Source organism: Protopterus annectens, chromosome 4.part0, assembly GCF_019279795.1.
Source record: "Protopterus annectens isolate FY-2018-M chromosome 4.part0, PAN1.0, whole genome shotgun sequence".
Lineage (NCBI taxonomy): Eukaryota > Metazoa > Chordata > Ceratodontiformes > Protopteridae > Protopterus > Protopterus annectens.
Window position 1 is genome coordinate 1,091,735,525 of NC_056733.1, and position 27,500 is coordinate 1,091,763,024.

Here is a 27,500-nt window from a genome sequence, read left to right on the forward strand (position 1 = left end):
AAACTCTTCTTCATTCTCACCTTTACTCAAACAGGAAATGCAACTGTACTCATCACCCTATACCTCTCAAGGTCTCCTCCACTTTTACTCCTGGCTATCCTCTCACCTAGCTAACCTTGCTCATTTGTATTATGTATATATAACTATACTGTAAAATCTAGCCTCAAGGCCATTTGTCTGTCTTTTACACCTAAACAAAATTGTAATTGTTTGTTTCTTTATGAATGCTACCTGTTTATTTGTAAGTAATGCAAAGTTTCTTAGTAATTATTCATGTAACTATGTATTGTTGGAGCTTTTCTCCCCAGGCTTTCACTGAAAACAGGCTCCCTGAGCCCAGTGGACCTCCCCAGTTATCAAACTGGAATAAATAAATAAATAAATAAATAAATATAAATAAATAAATAGCTAAGCATTACCTCATCAACTGTCAGACATGCAAATGCAAATGAGGCATCATGCAGACAAATACATTCTCAATTCCTCCAACGTATGCCTTTGCACAAATGAAAATATAAGGCTGTTTTTTAATATCCTAGTATGATTTGCATCTTCAGTACAATGGTGATGCAAAAATAAGTGTTTTTGTTATGATCTGTCTCATTTTGTCATATGCAGATATGCTGCTTATTTGGGACCTTGGTTTTATATGTCAGGGAGTTTAAAACCACATGACTTACCTAACATCACAAGTAATACCAGCAAAAAAAGGGCCTAATGGCCATGCATCTCTATACATGTCGTCTTTCCACACAGAAATAAACCATATAACTGTCTGGTAGGACTTACCCAGTCAACAAAGGATAAATAAATACACCTATCCAGCACTATTATGAATGCATTCAAAGGAGACACAGTCCTCAGACTTAGTGGAAGACTATTCCAAGGCTGGCATTGGATGGAAAAACTGGGAAATTGTCCAGTGTCCTGACTATCTGTTGAGGGTTTCTAGTTACTTTAGAAAACTCTTAGTGGACAAAAATTGCACTTCTTACAGAAGGAGGAGGTGAGTAGCTGAAGAAGACTGAAAGCCAACTATTTTGTGTTCTCTTTTTCCAGCTGCCCAAGCAAGAAGCTATTTTGGAAACCCAATGCGAGTGTGTCTGAAGTTTGAATAAACTGCTGTTTTGCCAGGGTTGCATTTGCTGTCTTACAGTCATGTAAAGAAAAAAACAGATACGCTTTTATGTTGTGCTAGGCTTTGCAGGACTACTGTGAGTTTATGTGATATGAAGCTGAAGTACATTTCTGTGTCCATTATTTTTTGTAGCACAGTCATATATCTGGCTATAACTGCTGGGTATGGAGGATTTCTCAGGTTAAACAGTCAGTAATCAGGCCTTGCAGGATCAGTGTGTATTTTTGTAAAGCAATTCAGAGTACGTCACTGTGACTACTGTGCATTTAGGTGAAAAAGTGTTGAAATAAATTATTTTACCCATGATTTTTCATTACAGTCATCTCAAATGTACATTGTCAACAAAGTGCCATAATTGCTGGATACGTATTTGTTTCTCTATTGTATGTATTTGTTAATCTTGGAGCTTTTCTCCCCGGGCCTCCACTGAAAAAGGACCTATGTTCAGTCGGACTTTCCCAGTAAACAAATGTAAAATAAATAAAATAAATAAATGTGGGCTGTCTGTGTAGCTGAAAGTGGCTGACCATGTAGTTGTTTTAGGTTTATAGGTCCATAGGTTGTTACTAGGCTAATGACCACTAGGGCCCTTACAAGCCCAGCCATGTCCCCCAAACCATTTGAGTCCCAAGTATCATATGGGGGGGGGCATGTTAGTAGGCAGGTAGCTAAGGAATTGTTGGAGGGTGTTATTTAGTACAATACTTTTCTTATTGATGTCCTCTGCCCATAGGGGGCATGAGTGCCAGACCAGGGTACATTTACAATTTCCCATCCAATTATCAAGGAACTGATTGACTAGAATGAAGGATGAACTCTGTTTTACATGCATGGGGAGCCTATTCCATAGTACAGGGATTATTTGGGATGTACATCTGTCTCTTCAATACATTCTGTTTATGTCACAAGAGAAGTTCAGATCCCTGGATCTAGTATTTCTGGTGCTTATTTTTGTGCATGTGCAACAGATCCATCAGGGCTGGGTCTGAGCAGACCCTGTAAGCAGGCAAAGATTCCCTGTCAGCAGTCTGTAGGAGAATGAATACAGAGACAGAGCTTTTAGGCAATAACTGCACAACATGATATTCCTTCCCCGAATTCTCCTGGTAAGACACTTTTTTGGGCTTGTCAACTGTTTCTGGTTAGATACATGTCAAAGGGGGCATTCTATTCAATGATATAGGTCTGATAAGGGCTGAGTAGAGTGGTACTGTAACTTCCTTGGACCTGGATGCCATACCCTTACCTATACGTTGGGCAACATAGAATGATTTTCTTATTATCTTAGCTACGTGTTGCTCAAAGGCCAGCTTGCTGTCTACATGTGTTCCCAGATCCTTTACTACTGGGTCGACTCTGAGGAACATTTTATTAATGGAGTAATTAACTTGCATTGGCAGTTTTCCAAAGGGCATTATAATGCATTTTTTTGTTTTAGGCCATGGCTTTGGCATTAGTCATTTGTCTGTGTTAAACCCTCTTGCAAGATGTCTGTGCCTTGGGGGAATCTATAATAGCTCCCAGTTTACAGCCATCTGCAAACTTGGTGAGCCACAGGCCTTTAACATTAGCCTTGACTTTGGAGAAGTAGATTTCAAACTGGAGCGGGCCCAGCAAGGAGCCCTAGGGTACTCCACTGGTGAATGGTCTGTTGCTGGAGGTGGTCTCATCAATCCTGACTTCTTCAGTCCTGTCTGTGAGCCAGTTGGCAATCCAGTGAGTTGTGTAAGGGTTTATGACTAGCTCAGACAGCTTGTGAATAATGCCTGAGTGGAGTACAATATCACACTAGCCTGGTCAACATATGCAGTATGCATTGCTTTACCTTTGTCTATTGCCTTGCTTACCTACTCAAAGAAGTCTACCAGGTTAAGTAGGCATGACCTTCCCTTACCAAAGCCAAACTAGGATGGATCCTATGTCTGTAGGTTGCCAGTTTCCTTGTTTATCTTTTCCATGATCAGTTTTTCCATGGCTATACATATTAAGCTTGCTAGACTGATGGGTTTATAGTTCCTAGGTCAGTTGATGGTCTACCTTCGTAAATGGGAATGACTATTGCAGTTCTTCATTCACTTGGAATGCAGACAGTTTCAAGTGGTCCTGATAGGTCATGTGCAGGAGGCAACCATGAGTGCTTTTAGGGCCCATGGAGGTGGTGTTCTTGGCTTTAGTGAGTGCTGCCAGCACCTGTTCCCTGCTGATAGCTGGAGGAAGTACTTTGGAGGGGATTTCACCTGCTGGAGCTGGAGGTTGAAGTCTGAACTAAATATATCAGCCAGTGATTTGCTATGTCACTCTGATCAGAGTAGGTGGTACCATTCACCACCAGTTCAACACTGTGTTGTATGTTACCTCTAAGGTTCAGGACATAGCTGAAGAAGGCCTTGTGATTGTCCTTAGCCTATCAGGCTATCCTGACCACATAGCCTTATCAGACTTAATTAGACCTCTTAGTTTCTTGTTTAGTTGTATAAGAAAGCATTTGTCTTTAAGAAAGTTGTTTTTCCTAATTTTTGGCCATGTGATTTCTTCTGTTATTATATACCCTGTTTAAGTGAGGAGTCCACCAGTGGGGTCTGTTCTGGGTTTATTTCTGGTCAGTATAGCAGTCTCTATGCAGCCATTCACATGTTTGTATAGTGACTCTGTGAATAATTCTGCATAGGTAGCTGTGGTTTCAGGGTTGGGGAGCTTTACATTTTGACAAACTGTCACATAGTAAGGTGCAGTTTGCCTTTGAATACTTCCTAACTGTTACTGGTTTATATGGATTTTCTGGATTTATTTTTACTTCAAATGAGACAGCTTTGTGATCCAACCTTACTGGTGAGGAAGTGGCACAGGAAGGGTGCAACACTTTCTCATGTTGGTGAGTACCAGATTCAGTATGTCTGACTCTCTAGTTGAAGCGTGCACTATCTGGCTCAGGGTGTTTGTGTTAATAAAGTTCAGGAAGTGTTGTGCCTGTGAGTCTGAAGCAGTGTACATTTCACAATCTATAGAAGGGTAGGTAAAGTAACCCATGCATAGGGTGTTTGGTTGAGGGTTAGCACCTCTAGTTGGTTTACACATAAGTCATGAAACTCTAGGGGTAAAGATGTTGACCTGTAGCTAACCATGATATGCTGAGGGACCTTACCTACGGTGACTTGCACATGGATGAGCTCCATAGTATCATCCTGTTTAACCAACCGGGAGGTATTTTTGTTGCAAACATTGACTGAAACACCTCCACCTTTGGCCCCAGTCGGTGATGTTGTTGGTCTAAATGTATGGAAGGCACTGCAGCCTTGCACTTCCAGAGTACTTTCTATGGTTTTAAATGACGTCTCGGTCATGGCACAGATGTCTACAGTCTCCAGAATGAGGGCAGCTTGAAGATTGTAGAGGTTGTTTTAGGCTCCTAGCATCGGGCAGTAACACCTTAACGTTTGCTTGCAGGCTTTTTTCACTATGACAGTAGCTTTGTCTTTTTGGGATTACCTAAAAAAGGCTCTATGTGGGTGGATAGACTTTTAGCCAATATCCCAAAGCCTAGGGGGGACAGGTGCACCCCATCCTTGGCAAAGCAACATGGTCTTTTGGCCATGTTCTCCCATGCTGACAGATATTGGATCCCCCCTGAAATGACACCAGAAACTAAGCTAATTATTAAAATAATTAATTTTATGTTAATACTGTGGCATCATCCTTGGTGAAGGTAGAATGCTACTCAATGCAAGGCTCATATCTATCTGTGACACTTATTCTTAGAGATCCATTATATATTTTTTCATATAGTCCAGTGCAGTATGTCTCAGGTCATTTACACCCACATAGACTATGATATAATCATATTGGTAGTTAGGGTGCAGTAACTTGAGTGCATGTGTGATACCGTGGATCCTGGCTCCAGACAGACAACTAACTTCTCCTTGTCCAAGCTGGTCACTGGGGCATCTGTGTGTTGCACAATGAAGTCACTAATGACAAGAATATTAGGTAAAGTGTAAGCTTGCCTTATGGGCTTTGCACTTGGGGAACAATTAGGTGTAGGCTTATATGAGATTTTTGGTGTTGCTTTTGGTGTATGCTTTAGTAATTGCTTAGGAGCAATGTTGTTATTAGGTGGCTTTGGAAGTCTTTGAGATTTGGGAAGGTTTCTTTTATGCTCCTCAACATAAGTCAATCTGTGTGTGTGTGTGACAAACAGTATCTATGAGGGATATAGTGTGGGCATTCCTAACAACCTCATTTGTATGCAAGATTTTTGCCTCCAAGGAAGTTGTGTATTTACATATCTTGCACACTGTGTTATTTTCTTTACCAGTTAAGTGGTTGTCTGAGAACATGCTAGAACTGCTACATTGCCTAAGCATACTCAAATCTACCAAGTTGGCCACAGAGACATCTGAAAATTGCATATCCACCCTGTAATAGGATTGGCTGTTTAGGATTAAGGACTGAGTTTTAACAGGGGTCTCCTGGGGTAGTTTATGGGGTTAAGGGGAGGATGTTATATGATGCTAAGATATGGTACTGCTATAAGATGCACAAGCTAGTTGCTCTAGGTTTATTTCTGCACAGTGTCACACTGTTTAAAAGGTTTCAGATGTAATCCTAACTTTATAGGGCAATTTTACTGTTTCGGCATTTGCTACTGTACAGGGCACTGCTAACCACCTCAGCCTTTGAGTAGCTCCATGCAGAGAAAAAAAAAAGCTTGAAAACTGACTCCTATGACCCTAGACAATATATAGCCACACTTTGAGCTTCCTGCAGTGCTTCTCAAGTCAGAGAAACCAGGTAACCACCTTCTGCCACAGATGTCTGATCCCGGAATGTATTAATGTAAAAGCAGCTCTCAAGTGCAGATTAAACTATAAACAAATGCCAATCAACTAAGTCCCTTTCTAATTTGCCCTTCTGCAAAGAGATTTGGAGGTACACAAAATAGAAAAGCCAACAAACATGGAAGTTACTATTTTGTCACAAAATTAAATAAATGTTTTAATTACTGTAAAAGCACAACAAAGGCATCTCTCAAGTGCAGATTAAACAGCATACAACTACCAACCAACAAAATAATAGTGATAAGTGTATAAAGCAAGTATAAGTCTAGTAATATTCTTAGCTTGGATGGCTCTGGATGCATTTGAAACATTGGAAAAGCATTGCACAGTTCTCTGTATGTGTTAAACAGTCATTGCTTAGGTTGTAAGACTAATGTGCATTTATATAAAACAACTTGTGGTACTTTACTGTGGCTACTATTTACATAAAATTAAGTTAAAAATATTGCTATGATCATTATGCCATTTCTGGAAGTGAGTGGCATCACTTATTGATCTTCACTGTATGCTCAACCATTGCTTATCTTAGTAGATATGTGCAGTAGGGTTAGGACTGAAAATTACAAAATCCAATAATGGCTGCTTTAATGAAGACTTTTCTCAGTTAATCCTCATCTCTGGTGAAGGGGGAATGAATAGATGCAGATGCACAGCAGGCAGCAAAGAAGAAAAAGTGGAAAACATTTTATGAAAGGTATTGGCTATGTGTCATCCAGTCAAATTGTGAATTGTTTGACAAATCAACTGCAATTTTTGCCAAATCATCCAACAGATGAGGGTCACTTTCACAGAAGTTCCAACACCAAACATTATGTGTGCCTGATGTTTTGGTTAGGAAGCTCTTCCCTTCCCTATTATGCAGTGACCTTGGAACTATTTACAATAAATAGCAAAGGATGCAGTCCAGTGCATGGAGATTTGAGCAAGGTTGTCTGTAGCCCTCCAATGTTTGGGCAAGATCACCCAAAGCTCCAAACTGTATATATTTATTAACTCTGAGGTTGCACAGGCTTGGAGAAAAGGGAGACAGTGAAAAAGAAAATGTAAAATTCATCTTTTCTTTCTTCTCCAGCTCTAACATAGATTAACCCTTCCTCTACCAAGGATGGTGAAGTAAAACACCTTCTACCAAAGACTATTGATCACGCATCAGGCTACATTTTGGCTAGTTTGCCTCTTCAGAAGACTTGCTATCAGACAATTAACCTAGACCTTTTTTGTCTTTTTTTTGTACTACTCATTGAAGACTTTGTTAACAAAAACTCAAATACTTGGTTATATAATGTGAACAGAGGATTCAATAGAGGATAGCTTGATGCTGGGAAAGAATGCAGGCATAAGAAGAAAAGGTCTCATGGATAGGCAGCATCAATGAAATCATGAATATGTATTTACAATAACTTGAAGTAGATACTGATAGACAGGTCTGGTTGCTGAAGTCCTTAGAGTCACAAAGCCAGACTCAACTAAAATACTAAGCAAGTCCAATAACTATCTGTTTTACATCTCTTATTTAATGTACCTGTTTGTACTTTTTTCATTCTGCCTACTGTTATTCTACAAATGAGGAGAGTCACATTATAGAAATGTATGCATACACATCGAATGTCTCAGACAGGGCATATTTTTAAATATTAATCTTATAAACTAAAAAAGTTGACAGAGTAATAGCATTTGCACATGTCTAAAACTCAAATGTCTGTCATTATATAGTGACTTTAATCCTCAATGATTTGGCAGAAACCCACAAATTTTCTGAGGAACAGACTGAAAATATATGAGACAAATCTGGACATTCTGTGAAAAACAGGGCAGTTGAGAGGTATGACTACCAATTATGTTCACACAAAAGGCAGCATTGTAAGGAAAAAAGCTATTTGCAGATGAGGTTATGGTAAGATTACAGAAAACACATTATCTGCCATGATATTACCAATGGCAAACCAGAAGAGCAGACTTACAAAATTTACAAATGGCACAATCGGTTAAAACAATTGAGTCAGTTGTGAACAAAAGGCAGCAAAACAACATGGTAACTATTTAGAGATGAGGGCAAGGTAGAACAACAAACAGATATTCTGCAATGCTTTTAGGCTTGGTAAAATAAGCCAATATAATATTACTGTAATGTTACCTCGAGCAGTTGGTGTGATGGAACATGGAGTTAAGTAATTACATGTGGGTGAAAGCAAGAACAAATAGCTTTACCTTGAAGATATTTTTTCAGCTTTTTGTGGAAATGAAGAGATTTTAGATGGAGAGACAGAGATTCCATAGGCTAATAATCCCAAATAGCATGGCTCAGAGCCATATCCAACAGCGTGAATCAAATAAAATGGTGTACATCAAACAATATCTTGCCAGTACAGAAAGGTGCATGGCTTAGAAATACAAGATTAAAAATCAAAAAGCAGCCAGCATGCTAGGTCAATGTGCCCAATTAAATCCAGATTTTATTGAACCAATCAAAAACAGACTGGTTTTGGCATTAAAGCCTTCATCAGCGTTGAAGTCTTTAATGCCAAAACTGGTCTGTTTTTGGTTGGTTCAATAAAATTTGGATTTATTTGGGCTCACTGTCCTAGTGTGCAGGCTGCGTTTTGATTTTTATACTTCTATTTCTAAGCCATGCACCTTTCCGTACCGGCATGATATTGTTTGATATATGAGACAGAGATTCCCACAGTATTCTATACAAAAAGAAAAGAAACGGCTTATGAGTGCAGTTTGTTATCAGGGGTGTATGAAGTAGTAGAGATGGGGAAAGGATCAAAGCTGGTAATTTGAGATGGCATGAAAATGTAAATGTATTTAAATGAAGTCTTTACGTAGTAGAGAACAAGTAAAACATGTACTCATTAATCTACTGGCAACCATTTTGTTTTGGATAGTGTGCCATAGCAGTGTTTTCTTTTTGGGGAAACACTACTAAGGTTCCATATTTAACTAGAATTTGACTGTTAAACTGATAGATTTGTTTTCAGAGGAAGCTGCAATTATAGGCAAATTAAATGGGCAAATACTTCTTCCCTTCCAATTGCATTAATTCCCACTGGAGGGAGACAATATGAGAACCATTTAGCCCAGAATAGTATATTGTTATTTTTTTCCTTTTGCTATGAGCATATTTGGGGTCAACCAAGATGCCCTAGTAATGAATTGCATTGGTTTGTTCTATGGGGGTCTGTATTGTAAATTCTTAAATGCGATCTTTGTAAGATTGTAGATAGTTTTAGCTGCTGTAACAAATATTACAGCATTCTTTTTTCATGCTAGAAGATAGGTTGGTTTGTAGCAAACAGTTTGAAAGTTGGTTTATGTTTCCTTCTACCACTTTTTAATAGAGTGGTAGGAGTCCAATCTGTATATTACTGTATCATCTGTATATAAGATGATTGATAGTTGACCCAAGTCTGAAACTAGTATGTTGATAAAGACTGAGAATAAAAGCGGGGATAATATGGATCCTTAGAGCACACTTTTAGAATATGGAGGTGACATAATTTATGTCTGAAGCTACAATAGGAAAAGATGATGTTAAACCAACAAGGGAATTCTGTCTAATTTGAGCATCAGAGTATGGTCAATGCAGTTAAAGGCCTCGGTTAAGGTCAATGAAAATTGAACCAATGATATTATTCAAAATTATCTTGTCTGTAGCTTTCAGGTGTGACGTGATTTATAAGGGATATATGACACTTAGTTTTAGACAAATAAATTTAACTTACCTATAATTTCAGTTGATACAGATTTCAGTGTGAGAGTACATCACTTAAAATAACAAACAGCCGTCTTTACATGCACAAATTAAAAAAAGAATGAGAAACTATTCAAAAGTGCTTGTATCATTAGAAAGGTTAATGTGGATATGATTTAATGTTTAATTTTATCTCATTTAATCGTAAAACTAAATACGAAAGGGCTTTGTCACCGCCTTTTTTGATATTTTAAGCAAAATCTGGGCATAGGTAATTTGGCGTTCTGATATTTAGCATCTGTTATGCTGACTTCATCAAGTACAAAAGTATTGTTCAGTTGTACAAGATTTCCCAGGCACTGCTAACAGCAGCCACAGTTAAAATGCATAAATAAATAACAAAGATAGTGATAAATATTTAATTACAACGAATAAAAGCACACATGGTACACAGGGATCTTGAAAATATTTTATCATGTTAGTTTATTATTTTCAAAACTAGTCATGAGTACTTGTAAATTATGTCTTTAATAAACAAACCAAAACAGCATTCAAATATTCAGCTTGTTAGAACATGCACATTATTATCCAGAGTATTTTGAAACTAAACTTTCTACAAAAAAATAAATCATTCTTGCTTGTATTTTAAATGTTTAATTAATTTATTATTTAATTATCCAATTAAATGCAAATGAACAAACAAGTATATTTTTGTATAATGGCTTAACTGCAGGACATCTGCTTGAGGCTAAGGGTGTCAAGGTATCAGTGGTGTTTCTGCTCCCTGAAATAAAATACTTTGTATGGCATCTGTAGTCATGTGTAAATCATATAGGCTGAGTTGTGCACAACATGTTATGAGGGATAACATTTTTCACTTCTCAAAAGCACCAAGTGTTCCATCTTCAAATGCCTTATTTCTGTAAATAATATGCAGATCCATTCAGACATAGGTTCATAGGAGGTTACTAGGCTAGTGGCCCTAGAGCCTTTACAAGCCTAGCCATGTTAATCCCAAGTATCCCCATTTGTTCTTTTTTGGGTAGTTTGCAGAACAAATTTATGAACAGAGTGGGACTGTGATCAATACTGGCTAAGCCTTTCAATGAGGGACATGGGTGCTACCCCAGAGACACATTTGTGGTCTCCTGTCCAATTATCTAGGATGCGTTTGAAGAGGGTCAGTAAGAAGCTCTGTTTTTCATCAATAGGGAGTCTATTCTAGAGAAGCATCAGTCTCTGGGAGACATATCTTTCTCTCCAGCATGTTTGTTAATGTCACAAGCTAGGTTAAAATCCCTATTGACTCTTGAGCCATTTAACTTGCGGATGTGCAGAATTTCCATTAGGCAGGGTTGGAGATTGCCCTATAGGCCAGACACAAGTAACCTCTCAGCAGCCTAAAAGATACAGAATAAAGTGAAAGGACTTTCAGCCTGTCCACACAGGTCATGGTTTGGAGCCCCTGTATTTTCTTAGTGAAAAACTTTGAGGTCGCTCCCACTGCTGCAGGTGTCTGGTGAGGCACATGCAAAAGGGTGCACTATACTCTATTAGTGGTCTGATTTGAGTACAGTGGAGTTATAACATCCCTTGATCTATATGCTATGCCCTTGCTTATGAGGTACACTGTGTAGAAGGTTTTCCTTAGCACTATGGAAACTTGGTGGTCAAAGTTCAGATTGCTATAACCTGTGTTCCCAAGTCTCACACCACTGGGTTGGAACTCAGGGGGTGCTCTCAATATTGTAATTTGTAGGGAATTCTATTTTTCCAAAGAGAATAATAATGCATTGTTTTGCATTTAGTTTTAGACAATGGCTTTGACAGCATTCATTTGTTTGTATTAGACCTTCTTGTAATATGTTGACATTGTTAGGGGACTCAGTAATTGCTCTCAGTTTGTGATCATCAGCAAACTTGGTGAGCTAAAGGCCATCTACTTTGGCCTGGATTTCTGAGAAATAGATGCCAAACAGATCCCCATGGTACTCCATTAGTGGCAAGTCTTCTGGTGGAGGCGGAGTCACCATTTTTGACAGAGTGTGTTCTGTTGGTGTGCCAATTGGCTACCCATCTAGTAATGTAAGGATTAATCCCTATCTGGGAGAGTATCTCAATGATGCTAGAGTGGGGAATTGTGTCAAAAGCCTTGACAAGGTTGAGATATGCTGTGTGCACTGTCTTACTTTTGTCCTTGGCTTTGCTTGACATTCTCAAAGAAGTCTACCAGCTTTGATAAGCATGATCTATCCTTAACAAAGCCAAACTGGGTTTGGTGCAGCATTTGGAGGTTGCCTATGTCCTTGTTGATAAGGTCTATGATAATTCTTTCCATGGCCTTGCAGATGAGACTGGCTAGACTTATGGGTCTGTAGTTCCCTGGGTCAGTTGATGGCACTCCTTTGTGCAGGGGGATTACTGTTGCTGTTCTCAATTCTGCAGGAACATAGCCAGTTCTCAAGCAATGAGTAAAGAGACTGCCAAGTGGGTCCACTAGGTCTTGTTTTAGATTGTTTAGTAAACAACCTGCAATATTATCTGGTCCCATTGAGGCCATGTTTTTGGCCTTAAGGAGCACAGAAATTACCTATTCTCTAGAGATACTAGGCAGAGTTCTGGTGTTAGGTATGCTTTGGAATACGGTTGGTGGGGATGGGAGGGTGAAGTTTGTACTGAATCTGTCAGCCAGCCGGCTGGCAATATCTTCCAGTGTAGCATGAGTGATTCCATCTACAATCAGTTTGGCACATAGCTGGGCATTTCACTTTAGACTTTGGATGTAGTTAAAGAATGCCTTACAATTATCCTTGGCTATTGATTAGATTTTAATTTCATAATTTGCTTTAGAAGACTTTACAAGATTTCTGATTTTCTTGTTTAGGCTTAGGAGGGAACTCTTCCTCTGCAGACTGATATTCCTCTTGCTTTTGGACAACAGTTTCTTTTTCTTGTTATATAGTCTATTTATACTTGAAATCCACCATGGTGGCTTGTTTTTATGGGAAAGCCTGGTTTTGATCCTGTCATGTACAGCAGGGTTTATGCAGTCACTTTAGGTTTACTATCACATATTCGAACGGAATATGTGCGAAACCCATTTAGCAGAACCGTTAGGGTGATCACCACAATGTCGAAGCTGACAAGAGTGAACGGCCGCTGTTGTCAGTTGCAACATTGCAGTGCAGATTGCACTATAGTGGGGATGGGGAAATGTACCCTTACTCTCATTGTAGTGCAATCTCGGAGTTTGTATATATAAGTGGGGGGGGGGGGTGCAGGGGGACTTGCCCCCCTGCAAACAGTGTTGTTAGATTTGGGCAGATGTGAGCATTTCAGTTAAGTCGACATTTGACATTGCTGAAATGCTCCATTCGCTATTTTGGTTGGTCGGTGTTCTGATTTCCGACTGTTTGTGTCGGCAACTGTCACTTTCGTCTAAATGACGATCGGCCATGTGATAGTAAACCATTGCTTAAGTGTTTGTATGGGGCATTTGCATACATTTCTGCATTGTGATCATTGATGTCTGCGATTGTGGGTGGTATGAAGCTTTTTATACCATCGCTTAGTAGGCTGCAGTTAGCTTTGATGAATTTTTTTTAAATTTTTGTTCCTGTGAAGGTGTCAGTTCTGACAGTTACTTCAAACAAGACTGTTTTTTTTGTCTAACCTAACCAGGGAGGGCATCAGCTATGGGGAAGTACAGTGACTCCCCCATGTTGGTGAGTACTATGTCCAGAACACTAGAGCTCCTAGTGGGTGTGCAGACTATCTGCTCCAGAGCATTTGTGTTAACAAAGTCCAGGAACTTCTGAGTGAGCGTGTTTTTGTTTGTGTATGTCCCCCAGTCTATGGAAGGGTAGTTGAAATCTCCCATGACTAAGGTGCTGGGCTAAATGGTGCGAGATTCCTGTAAATTGAGGTAGGTGGTATGCTTACCTGGTTCATGGTGGAGGATCTCTAGCTAGCAATGATGTGGTATGGTACTTTCCCAATAATTATTTGGACATGGAGTAGTTTGAGGGAGTCATACTGTTTGTCCAGTCTCGAAGTGTATTTGGTTTTAATGAAGATGGCTACACCTCCACCTTTGGTTCCTTCATGTTCATTTTCAGGTGTGAACGGGTGGAAGGCATTGTAGCCTTGCACAGCCTTGATGCTCACAGCAGCCAGTAACTGGACAGAGGTCAGTATCCTCCAAGGTGGGGAGTGCTTCCAGGGAGTGCAGTGTCATGTTTACACTCCTAGCATTAAGCAGCACAACCCTGAGTTTGCCTCAATTAGATTTTGTTATGTTGGAAAAGTTGTTTTGACATTGCCTAAAAAGGCACTATGGGGGAGGCAAGGGCCCTTGCAAGTATCTGAAAGCCTAGGGGGAACAGGTGCAGATCATCTCTAGCAAAGCACTGAGGTCTGTTCACCATATACTCCCAGGCTGACAGATACTGGATCCCCCTAGACTGATGTCAGATGCTAAGCCAATTGTTGAAGTCAATCATTTTTTGTTTATATTGTGACATCATCCTGGGTGAGGGTAGGATACTGCTTAGGGCTAGGGACATATGTACCTGTCTAGGACACATAATCAGAGAGTTCCATCATGTCTGTCTTCACATAGCCCAGAGAGGTATGTGTTAAATTATTCACTCCAACATGGGCTATGACAGAGTCATAATGGTACTTGTTATTGAGTGACTTGAGTACATGTGTGATTTTTCAGATCCTGGCATCTGACCATGACCTTCTCCTTGTCCAGTCTGGTGAGGGGGACAGCTATGTGTCTTACTATGGAGTCGCCTATGACCAAGACATTTCATGTGTTTTGCCTTAGGGGCTTATTTGATGAGACACGGGTGTGTGTGTTGATATGTGTCATGGTTTCGTTAAACATAGTGGTGAGTGTGGGTGGTGTGCTTTTGGGAGGTCTCTGTTCTTTTGGTAGGCTTTTAGTGAGTACCTCCACTTATATGGGTTTATGTGTCATGACCTTATTTTGTTTGAGAGGTGAAGCATGTGTGCTTACAACCTGTTTGATGTCTAGTTTGTTTTACCTGAGAGAAGTGACTCCAATTCCACAGTGTATTTGCAGCTCTCACAGAGGGTGTTAGTTTGCTTTAGGAGTAAATGGTTGTCGGTATACATAAAGCAATTACTACATTGCCTCAAGATGTCCATATCAATCAAGCTGGCAAGAGAAATGATGGGAAACTACCCATCCATTGTGGCAGGATTTTTCTGAATGTGGTATTTAGGAAGGAAGTGGGCTAGCTGGACTTAGTCACAAACAGCAAAAATGAAGCCGCAATTCATTTAAATATAGTTAAAGTGCAGTGCTGGCTTAAAATATACTTATTTTTCAGTTTTTATTTACTGGATGCCTTGGATTTCAGTGCAGATGCACTCGAGATCTCTGGCTAAAGTTGCCAAATGTTGAGCAGCTCTGGTAAACTGAGCACAAACCCACATGAGGCTTTGCCTGTATATAACTGAGGCATATATACAGGCAAATTTAAATGGTTTTAACACAACTACCAATGAGAAAGCCCTGAACTGAGCCTTTATCCAGAAATCCCCAACTCAGATAGGTCCTAAGCTACACACTTCTGCCACAAGGGTGCAGGGAAGCTGTCTTAATGTAAGATGGCTGGTTTAACAGCACAGTGATACCAAACAGTCCAGATTCAGCAGGTCTGATTCTACCCTATGGCAATGAAACACAATTTCAAAGTGCAGAGTAAAAAGCAGTCACAAATAGCAAAAATGAAGCAGTAATTCAATTAAATACAGTTAACAAAGTGCAGTGCTGGCTTAAAATATACTTTTTTTTTCAGTGCCAGACTAGAGTCAAGCTCAACAGGATGTTCCTTACCCGCTGATTCTGCCAAGCCCGTTCCCTTGGCTGCGGTTTCATTAGATAGTAGGTGGGAACAGTGGGAATCTTATTCATTCATCCATTCAGGAGCATCACTAATTAGATGACGAGGCATTTGGCTACCTTAAGAAAGTCATAGTTACTCCTGCTGTTTACCTGCGCTTCATTGAATTTCTTCACTTTGACACTCAGAGCACTGGGCAGAAATCACATCGCGTCAACAGCCATCTCGGGCCTTAGCAATGCTTTGGATTTCAATGCAGATACACTCCAGACCTCTGGCTAAAGTTGACAAACATTAAACAGCTCTGGCAAACAGAGTGCAAACCCATGCAAACAAGAGGCTTATATACAGGTACATTTAAACAGTTTTAACACAACTACCAATGGGAAAGCCCCAAACTGAGCCTTTCTCCAATAATCCCCAACTCAGATGGGTCCTGAGCTACACACATCTGCCACAAGGTTGCTAGGAGACCCTCTTAATGTAAGATGGCCAGCAGGTCTGAATCTAGTCTATGCTATGTAAGACAATGAAACACAATTTGTAGATGGGAAGAAGTAAGGGAGAGTCACTCAAAGGTCAATTTGAGAGTGTTTAGTAGTATACTATGGGATGATCTGCAGTGGTACCACCCTCTGCACAAACTGGTAGCTCTTTGAGCAGCTGTGAACAGTAGGAGACTATGAAGACTGCTTCCTATACAGGATTTTAAACTGGAAAGGTTTTCTTATATGCAAGCATGGGGAACCACACTTGCACAATGTGCAAAAGTGAGGCTTTTATACAAGCAGGATGAAAGACTTTTATAAAGTTAAACCCTTGGGCCAATCAGATAAAAACAACAATAAGCTATTGATCAGTAGTTTCCACCTTGGATGGGTTGAATTTAGCTCTCTGCTCCCACCAGACTGCAAAAGAGCCCTTCCAATGTAAAACAAACTGACTGAGCTCAAGTGCAGTAACAAATGCTTTACAACAAAAGTAAGAATTCCTGCAATATCAGGAATTCTTGGAAATAAATTCACTAATCCTGAGAAATGTTCACAACATACAAAAACTTTGCAAAACTTAGAAATATTTAGGCAGACTCACTCAGAAAAGCTTTTGCACATCAGAGGAGATTAGGAAATATCAGAATATTGTTAAAACAACCTAAGAGCAGTACAGTAACAAACAGATGGAGTTTCTTTAACAAGTGCATGCTGAAAAACAGTGATACATTCAACCAAATAAATAAATGCAGAGCAGAAGTCTTATCACTGAAATATATTAATATCAACTTTGTAGTTCCGATGATTTTAGAAGCAATAAAGTCTTCAGAAACAGGTGTCCAAGCCAGACACAAGGAAGCTCTGAATACATAAACACAAAAAAATTGTGAAAAATCCAAGAGGGAAACCTAGAGGAAACTTGTGTTACCCTTACTGTAGAAAACAGTAAGAAGTGAAACCACTAAGATCTTTGAATAACAGGCATGATCTTCTTTAAGAAAATATGTCATATGCTTATATCACATACATGTTCTGTTACTATTGCATTTACCTCATCAGTGTGTTGATACATTTGTAGATAATTTGTGGCATGGAATATCTTGCTGTTGTCCACTAAATAGTCAAGCAAATACAGCTGCAATACAGGAACATGAGGAATAAGTTTATTATTTTAGCTCTGAAACTAAAGGAATAAACATAGAGTTGGGGTGTGCAGAATGCAAACTGAACTCTCCCCATAATGTGATATTTTATTGTAGATATACAGAAAGCATGGCTGGTTTTTAAAAGGCCCCCATTAGCTTGGTAATCGCCTATGAATTTGTAATGTCTGATCATGGTGGCGAAAGTGGGAGAATCCGATGCTAGGGAAAGACTTAAGAGTCAAACGACGGATATGGTATTCAAAAATATGGAAATGAGTTCCATGGTAGTAGGAAGAAGGTGAACTCCTGCAAAGGATTAATGTTGTATACTCTTGGTGAGTGTGTGTGTGTGTGTGTGTGTGTGTGTGTGTGTGTGTGTGTGTGTGTGTGTGTGTGTGTGTGTGTGTGTGTGCGTGTGCGCGTGTGTGTGTGTGTGTGTGTGTGTGTGTGTGTGTGTGTGTGCGCGTGCGCAGGTCTGCATGTGTCTACGTGTGTGTGTGTCTGCATGTGTCTACGTGTGTGTGTCTGCATGTGTCTGCATTTGTGTGTGTGTATGTGCACGCGTGTCTGCATGTGTCTACGTGTGTGTCTGCATGTGTGTGTGTGCGCGCGCACGCATGTCTGCATGTGTCTACGTGTGTGTGTCTGCATGTGTGTGTGTCTGCATGTGTGTGTGTCTGCGCGTGTGTGTGTGTGTGTGTGTGTGTGTGTGTGTGTGTGTGTGTGTGTGTGTGTGTCTGTATTGCATATAGTTTACTTTTGCTTTGTATATATGACATATGATGGAGTACGATGAATGTGAAATAACCATTAGTGGTTTTATAATAACAAAGGTGTGTAGTTCTACAGATATTTTTTACAAACATCTTTAGTAAATCACAACTGAAATAGTGGCACAGGTACACATACATTAATATAAAATAAAACAAACCATAATAATGCTTTACATGCACTATATACATGCTAACTTTATAATCATTTATTCTGACATTGTATAAATTACATAATTCTTTCCTTCTATTAAACCTCATTCCTCCTCCTGAATATTATCCCGCATATATTGTTCCCAAGACAAGAACTAGATGGCTTAGCAGTTAAGGTCTTTGCCTCCCATGAACAAGGTACAAGGTTCAATCCTGACCTCCGACCAATGCCTGTTTGGAGTTTGCATGTTCACCCTGTGTCTCCGTGGGGTTTCTCCCATGTCAGAAAAACATGCTGAGTGTTTCCATCTCAAACTCACCAATGAATGGAGCTGTGGGCAGCAACACAGACTCTACATGGTGCCCTATAGGGGAGAAGAGTTGTACAGACCAACTGCTTTGGGCATCTACTGTGGTGCGCATTATCAACAAGACAGGAGAACACGGATCACAGATTGTGCACCGTGGCAGGGCTAGCCACTCGACGGTGTAAAATATGGCTCTAGGTGATTCGGTCATGTTGACTAATGTCACCAAAATTGTCATGGGTAGTTACAGGTGATAAGTGGGTTGCCTACTCTGACCCACGCCAGGGACCTTTGCTAAAGGTGGGAGGGGTATATGTGCCCCTATTGGCCAGTGTGTGCCTGCCATAAAGCCCAGCAGCCCTGGGTCAATAAGCTACTGGCTGGCCGGTGTCTAGTTGCACAGCCTGGGATAGCTCTGTTGAGCGAAAGCTAGATGTAAAACCAACCAACCTTATAGGTTCATAGGTTAGTACTAAGCTAACTGCCCTTGTGAGCCATTTTAAACCTAGCCAATTATCCCTTGTGAGACTCAAACCCTGCACTGTAAGTCAAACACCTTTACCATTAGGTCACCCTGCCAAACCTGCCAAATATGAACTAAGAATTACTACATTTAAAGTAGGTTAATTGACAGGACACAGCTTGAAAGTGGATGACATGATGATACAGAGAAGGCTGGACATCCTATGTATCCAAGAGATGAGATGGAAGGGCAGTGTGGCAAAGTCATTTGGCTTGGGATCCAGAGTCTACTACTCAGGTGGAGGGCAGGCTAGAAATGGTGTAGGAACTGTGGTTGGAGAGAGGCTTCAGAAGGCAGTAAGGGATATCATCAGAATTAATGACAGACTCATGGCAGTCAGACTCCAGTGTAATGATAGGACAGTATTCATAATCTCAGCCTATGCCCCACAGCAGGGGTGTAATACTGAAGAAAAGAGTGCATTCAGACAGCAGTTGCAGGACCTACTAGATACAGCAGGGCAACATGAATTGATGTTGATAATGGGTGACTTGAATGCACATATCAGGACAGATAGAACAGGATATGATGACTGCCTAGGTCCACGTGGGGGGGGGGGGGGCAACAGGAATAAAGAAGGAGAAGCCATTCTAGACTTCTGTCTGATAGTAGCCAACACATGGTTCAGAAAGAGAGACAGTCACAGGCTTTTCAGCACTTCTGTGGATCCCTAGTGATATCTGCATTGTTTACTGTATTTATTTCCTTGTTTCACTTGAAAGAAAGTTACTGTTTGTCATTTTTGCATTTAAGTTACCTGTAACACATTGCATTTAAGTTACCTGGCACTTGCTCACTGAAGCAATTATATAAGTCAGCACTAAAAAATTAAAAGCACTACACCCTCACAAACTCCCCTTGAGTACCTTATTCCCCATTGGCCCTTTTTTTCAATTATAAAGGAATTCCCAATACTATTCTAGCATGTCCAAAGGTCAGTTGTCAATCTCCTCTCCGGTCCAGCTGGTAAATCTGGGAATCTTGAGGCAATGTTACAACTGCCTCATGTACACAGCCAACCCTCTCCTCCTCCTCCCAACAAATTCCAACACATGTGAGAGATGCAACCATATAGCCAAACTGGAGGCTAAGCTCTCTTAACTCAGTACTGGTGTAACCAGTCAGGAGGAGAAGGAAACCACACTCACTACAATTTCAGTCTCATATAGACCTACCACAACAGCAAACCAAACACATAAACACACAACAACATACTCGGAGGCTCTAAATAAAAATCTGTCTAAGCAGCAGAGACCTCCAAAGCAGACACCCAAGCAACTGCTACCCCAAAACAAAACACGTGCAACACATAGCTCACAAAGCCAGTGTGCTGAACAGTCACAGCCCTTAAGGCTAAACAACACACCTGATACACTTGTAATAGGTGACTCTATCGTCAGGCACACTGACGTCCCGCTCACCAGGCTGAACAAGGAGAAGGTCACGATGAGCTACCTGTCGGGCGCTAGGATCTGCCACATAACACAAGCACTCAGGTCACTCCAAGGCATGTACAAATATGACTCAGTCATTGTCCATGCTGGTGTGAATGACCTGAGATGTACCTCCCTGGACTACATGAAAAGAGACATAGAGGCACTCCCTGAGCATGTAGCCCAGGCCGGTATGACCCTGACCTTGAGTAGCATCTTACCCTCACCAAGAATGATGCCACAATATGAAGACAAGATGATCAATTTCAACAATTGGCTTAAGTATTGGTGTCATTCAAAGGGGATCCAATGCCTGTCAGCCTGGGATGATATGCTCGACAAGCCACGATGCTTCACTAGGGATGGCTTGCACCTGTCACCCCTGGACTTTCGGATATTGGCAAAGGCTCTTGCTACCCCCATAGTGCCTTTTTTAGGCAAGGCTCAAAAGACAAACCCACCTCCATAGGTATCACAATGGATAAGAAACTAAGAGTAATGCTACTCAATGCCAGAAGTCTAAACCTCAAGATGCACGCACTCGAAACTCTCCTTAGCATGGAGAACATCGATATCTGTGCAGTAACAGAAACCTGGTTCAAGGCTCCTGAGAGCACCCCAGCACTACCAGGTTATACCTCATACCAAGCTTTTCGGCCCCAAAACTTGGACCGAACCACAAAAGGAGGGGGAGTATCAATATTCGTCAAAGATACCCACACCTCCAGGTTGGTGGCACAGCACGAAGCATCAGAGACTATCCATGTGCAACTAACAGTGGGTAAAACTGCCTTCCAGTTTATAGCCTGCTACAGACCACCCTCCCAAACCCAGGAATCCCACTCGGCCTTTCTGAGAACACTGGAAAATATAAAGGTCTCTCCAAACACCATTATATTGGGCGATTTCAACTACCCAAACATAGACTGGGAGCATTACTCTAGCTCCAACACCCTAGCCCAATGGTTCCTAGAATTTATAAACTCAAATGCTATGGAACAACTTGTTACCACTCCCACAAGAGGGGAAAACATACTGGACCTGATCATCACCAACACGGGGACTCTATGCTTCAGACCAGAAGTGTATCCCTCACTGGTAAGATCAGACCATAAACTAATCTCACTGGATATTCACATCCCGACCCCACCCCCTGCCCAGAAAACCACAGTGAAAAACTTCTCTAAAGCAAATTTCACACTCCTCAAAACCGAGGTGGAATCCTTCAAAGCCCCCAGGCCTGTGGAAAATACGGCCCAGACCGCAGAATCCTTTATAAATGCATTCTATGAACACCTTCAGGAATACATGGATCATGCAATCCCAAATAAAACCAAGACCCAATCCTCCAAAGGCAGACGTCCTGTCTGGTGGACCCTAGCCATAAACAAACTATACAATAGAAGAAGAAAGCTACTACATGATAGAGCAAACTCCCAAAAAGGGAAGGCATCTCTGATCAGTATTAGCAAAAAACTACGGGCACTCATAAAATCATCTAAGGCCAGCTTTGAGAGATAAATTGCACAGGACACTAAGGATAATCACAAGGCTTTCTTTAGTTATGTTAGGAACCTGGGTGGAATTCCCAGATATGCTCAGAATTAGTCCAAAATGACAAAAAATACACCGAACCCACAGACATTGCCAACATCCTAGCTGACAGGTTCAGCGCAAACTTCTCCCCCTGCACCAAAAGGGCAAATATCTATCCCAGCAGAGTGCTGCCCCCCTGACATCTCAGATGCTCAGGTAAGAGCTGCCCTCTCCAAAGCAAAAAACACAGCATCAATGGGACCAGACGGTGTCCCGGCTGCCCTACATGAACTCCAAGAAGAGCTAAACCCAAACATAAAACTACTGTTCAGTCTCAGCCTTACTACAGGATATGTACCCAAAGAGTGGCATACAACAACAGTGATCCCTCTCCACAAAGGTGGTGCCTCAACGGATCCTGGAAACTATCGCCCCATAAGCCTGACTAGCTTGGTCTGCAAAGCTATGGAAAGGATCACCATGGACCTCATAAATAAAGCTATTGGGGACCTACAGACACTGGATCCTACCCAATTCGGCTTTGTTAAGGGCAGATCCTGCCTCTTAAACTAGGTGGATTTCTTTGAAACAGTCACCAAGACCATTGACGAGGGGAAGGTGGTCCACACAACCTACCTGTACCTCGCAAAAGCCTTCGATACAATACCCAACTCGGGCATTACAGATAAGCTCACCAGCTTAAATATAAACCCCTATGTCACTAGATGGGTTACAAACTGGCTCAAGGACAGAACCCACATGGTTAGAATTGCTGGAGCCATGTCAGACTCCAAACCAGTTACAAGTGGTGTCCCACAAGGCTCAGTCCTTGGACCTCTCTTGTTCGGTATATATTTCTCGGAGGTACAGGCCAACATGGAAGGACTGTGGCTGACCAAGTTCGCAGAAGACTGCAAACTGGGCACCATAATCAACTCTCCAGCCGACACAAGCATCCTCCAAAAGGGCCTCATACAAACAGACAACTGGTGCCAGAGCCATGGCCTCAAGCTAAACGTCAAAAAGTGTATAGTCATCCCCTTTGGCAAAAACAAAGTGCCCATAAATTACCACATAGGTGGTAATCCATTAAGTACAGAAGAAGTAATTAGGGACCTGGGGACCCAAGTTGATAGCAATCTCTCATTTGACAACCACGTGGCCAAATTGGTTAGAAAAACATTTTATATAGCCCACCTACTCATGAAAGGATTCACATCTAGATCAGGGGAGGTCATTGTGCCTCTTTACTCATCCCTCATCAGGCCCATAATTGAGTACAATGCCCCTTTTGGGATGTACCTTACCAGACACCTGCAGCAACTGGAAAGACCCCAAAAGTACCTCACCAAGAGGATCAAAGGGCTCAAACAGATGCCATATGCTGCCCGGTTAAAGAAACTCCAGCTCTACTCAGTGGCATAGTGCCTGCTCAGAGGCGATGTGTGCCTGACGTATAAAGCAATGTCCAACCCGGAATTAATGGACATGCACCTCAGAAAATCCAAATCCCATCGAGCTACGCGCTCAAGAGACTTGAACCTCAGCACTGAAATAAATAGGACATGCTGGAGGGACAGATTCATAACCCAGATGCTCCCTTCACTCTGGAATAAAATCCCAGTCCAGGTTAGGCAGAGTTCCTCATTGAGTCCCTTCAAGAGGAATCTTGATGAGTGGATGGGAGATCATAGGTTTACCCCGGGTATCACTTCTGTGTCACTGTTAGACAGAGGCACAGTATACTAACCTCGAAAAAGGGCATAGCAAAATTAATTTAAAATGGGTGGCGAAAGCCAAACACATTCTGGTTAGGCTTATAAATGCCCTAGGGCAGATAGCCTAGTATGAACCTATGAACCTATGAACAAGATCACATACAAGAGTAGTCAACATACAACTCAGGTAGACTTCCTCCTAGTAAGGAAAAGGCACTGGGGTAAAATCCACGATTGCAAAGTCATCCCCAGTAAAATAGTCGGCCCACAGCATAAACCACTAGTTGCCACAATCAGCTGCAAGCAGTGGTCAGAAAAGGCTCTAAGGTCAACAGAGACCAGGCTGAAGACCTGGAAGTTGACAGGAGAGAAAGCACAACAGTCCGAGAATTACTCAGGGCTCTAGCACCCTAAGAAGATGAGATAGGTAGAGTTGAAGAAGAATGGCAACTCCTAAAAACAGCATGTGTTAGGACTACAGAAAAGACGTGGCCAAGCCAGGTATGGAAATAAGTTACATAAGGAAAGCTGGTGGTGGAATGCAGAAGTCCAGGTAGTCAACAAAAGAAAGAAGGAGTGCAGGAAGAAGTGGAAGACGGAAAAGACTGACCAGTCTGGGAAGGACTACTGGTTGGCTAACAAAGAATCTAAGAAAGAAGTTGCAATAGCAAAGAATAGGGTATCAAAGGCACTCTACCAACTTCTGGAAAGTGACTCAATAAGGGGCACAAAGAAACTATATCAGGTTGCAAGGCAAAGATAGAAAGATAAAGAAGATAGTCAGACACCCTTCATAAGGGATGCCAGCAATATCCTGCTCACCAGTCCAGAGAACATCAAAGGCAGATGGAAGGAGTATTTCCAGCAGCTTCTGAGTGAAGAAAACCCCACAGAAGCTGTACTGCTCCAGAAACAACCTGCAATGAGAGAAGAACAGGAGCACACACTAGAAGAAGTAAGAACAGCACTAAAGAAGATGAAGTCAGGGAAAGCAACTGGCTCAGATGAGGTCACAGCAGATATGATAAAGATGCTGGGTAAGATAGGGGAGAAATGGCTCCTAAGGGTACTAATAGCAGTGTGGAGAGAAAGGCGTATCCCAGATGACTGGAGAATAAGCATACTCATGCCAGTGTACAAGACAAAGGGGACATCCAAAACTGTGGGCAGTACAGAGGCATCAAACTCCTATCACATTGCATGAAGGTTCTGGCGATGGTGATAGCCAGCTTTAGATACCAGTGAACCCTGCGGTCGCTGGGGACCCCCTCTTCCTGGGGGGGGGGCCCCAACCACAGCAAGTTATCTTACCTTGATAGTTTGTAACATGTCTGTCAAACCAACAAATGCTAGTACATCAATCTTGTATACTTAATAAACCAGGTGGGTAATAATGCTTATTTATATCTCCTTTAAAATTTAAAAATATCTTTGCTTATAGTAATAGTGTTTTATCAAGCAAGAGCCTTCACAATTCCATTAAATATTTTACCACGAACATACTGTCCATGGCTTAGTTAAACCCTCCTGGTGGACATTCTCTACACTAAAACTAACAACATAGCCTGCTTTAGGTACCTGCAATACATGTGGCTGCAAGGGGGCCCCCTTAATCATCCTTCACTGTGTGGGGGCCCCACAAAAGCTACTGCTGGTTGGGGAAAATGAGGAGAAAAAAATCTATTAATTTCATGGTTATTCTGTTTAAACTGAACAAGCTGTGCTATGACCCTGTTAGGATAAAGCTGATCATGATCATGAGCAAGGTAAGCACTAGAGAGATCAGCAGGCCGGTGTGACCAGTGTCCGTGCATCCCTTGGATTTTAAGAAGAGCTAATACTTCTCATCTTCAGGGATGGTTTTCTCTTTTAGGGAGTTTTATAAATACTTGCAGAATACCAGATACTGTAACTCTCAACTTCTTCACTGAAGAATTCAGCACAATACCTATAATAGCAGAATAAAGGCTCAAAATCAGGAACACGTTTTAAATATTACTCTGATTCAATGAAAAAGATAATAGAATAACACCTTTTGCATCAACATGATTTTTTGGGCATTAAGTGTAAAACTCTGTCTAGCTTTATTGACTGTAATCCCAAATGATTTACAAGCAAATCAAACTTGTTACAAAGGACAACAAAATTATGTGCAAAATCAGGGAAGGTCTGTGAAATCAGGGACAGTGACAGGTTTGGATTACTTCTCACTGAGGTAAATAAAAGTAGCCCATCCCTGCTGCTGTTTGATGACTGCTTAACAGCAGTCACTGATCTGGTCTGCTGGTACCAGTGTTGCACTATGTATTGCTGAAATAATATATAATGTGTGTGTGCGTTTGTGAAAATTTTAGTGAGTTTTATCTGTGCGCGCACTCAATAATGCCAGGACATGTACATTATTCTTCTGTCAGTAAAATTGTAGCTAACAAGAAATTATATTTCAGAAGTAAGTCATAAAATGTATCCCAGAACATTCAAACACTTAGATCTTCTAAGACTCTGTGGATCCCTACTCCCCAGACTGTATAAATGGATACAGAGGGCTCTCTTAACCATCCTTGACTGTGTGGAGGCCCCACAAACACTGTTGTTTGAAGAAAAATTAGGTGAAAAAATATATATTTTTTCTGATTATGCTGTTTAACCTGAGCAGGGCTGTGATATGACCCTGTTAGGATAAAGCTGATAATGGCCTCTGCTCTCAACTGCACCCATTCCAAAACCAGCACGATTCAGATGTGTGTGTACAGAAAGCTGCTGTAGGTTATATGGAGGGGGGCGGCAGGATTGCGGTGTTATTCCTCACAGTCAGATCTCAGAGGTGTGCACATGAGGTCATTAAAACTTGTGTTTGGGCTGAGGACATTGTTTTTTTTTTACTTTTCTCACATACCTCAGAGGTGTACAAAGAAGATTAGTACAGCTTGTGTAGGAACAACAAAGTGGAATACATTACTATCATCACTATTTTTTTACTCACAATCACACTTAGGACATATACAGGTGGCTGCCTTTGACAGTTTGGGTTGAGGAGTGAGGAGACCTACTATGTATATGCATATCAGCAGTTCCTTGAAATACAAGACTGTGGTAATTTGAACATCTGCCTTCATCCCAGTCTCACACCAGAGGGATGCATAAGCAGTCTTTGGGGGGGGGGGGGGATTGGGAGGCAGGCAGTTCCCAGATAGGACCTGTGTATCCAGACAACAAAGGGTTGTTAGTTTATTGTGAGCTACTGTTTTGTCATCTTTGAACATTACACCTTGGGTACAACTTATGTCTTCCTTGAAAGAAAAAAAAAAACATAAAACTGAAAGTCTTTTCTTATTTCCTAAATGGTTATTATGGTATTGTCTTTGCTCAGGAAATGTATGTTGAAAGGTTGCAATGAAAACTAAAGCTGAACAGCAACACAATTTCTTTACTTTATCGTAATTTCTGTTCAAGCGATTATTGGATGAAAAGGTGTGTAAAAAGAAAAAAACTTTAAAATGCACTTCATGTAGAAAGGTATAGCTTCTTGAAAATGCTGAAAAGTAAGGCAAAATGTGAGAAAAGAAAGAAAAAAAATAATGTGCATGGTATGGGGAGCCCAAGATGGGGAGGGGGAATGAGGAAGACTGGAGGCTATTGTGTGTATGGGGGAGGTCTGAAACAGTAGGCCGAGGGCACCATTTCACCTAAGTCCAGACCTGTACATAGAGTTGCTGCAAAATATCATTGCTGCAACTAAATGGCAGTAACCGTAAATGTCCCTTTTGTGAGATGGGCCAATGCAGTGTAGTACACAAGTCTTGTAATGTAAGAATATTGTAGCGAAATGTCAGTCAGTGCATACTACTCCTAAAAGTTTGCAGCATGAATGAAA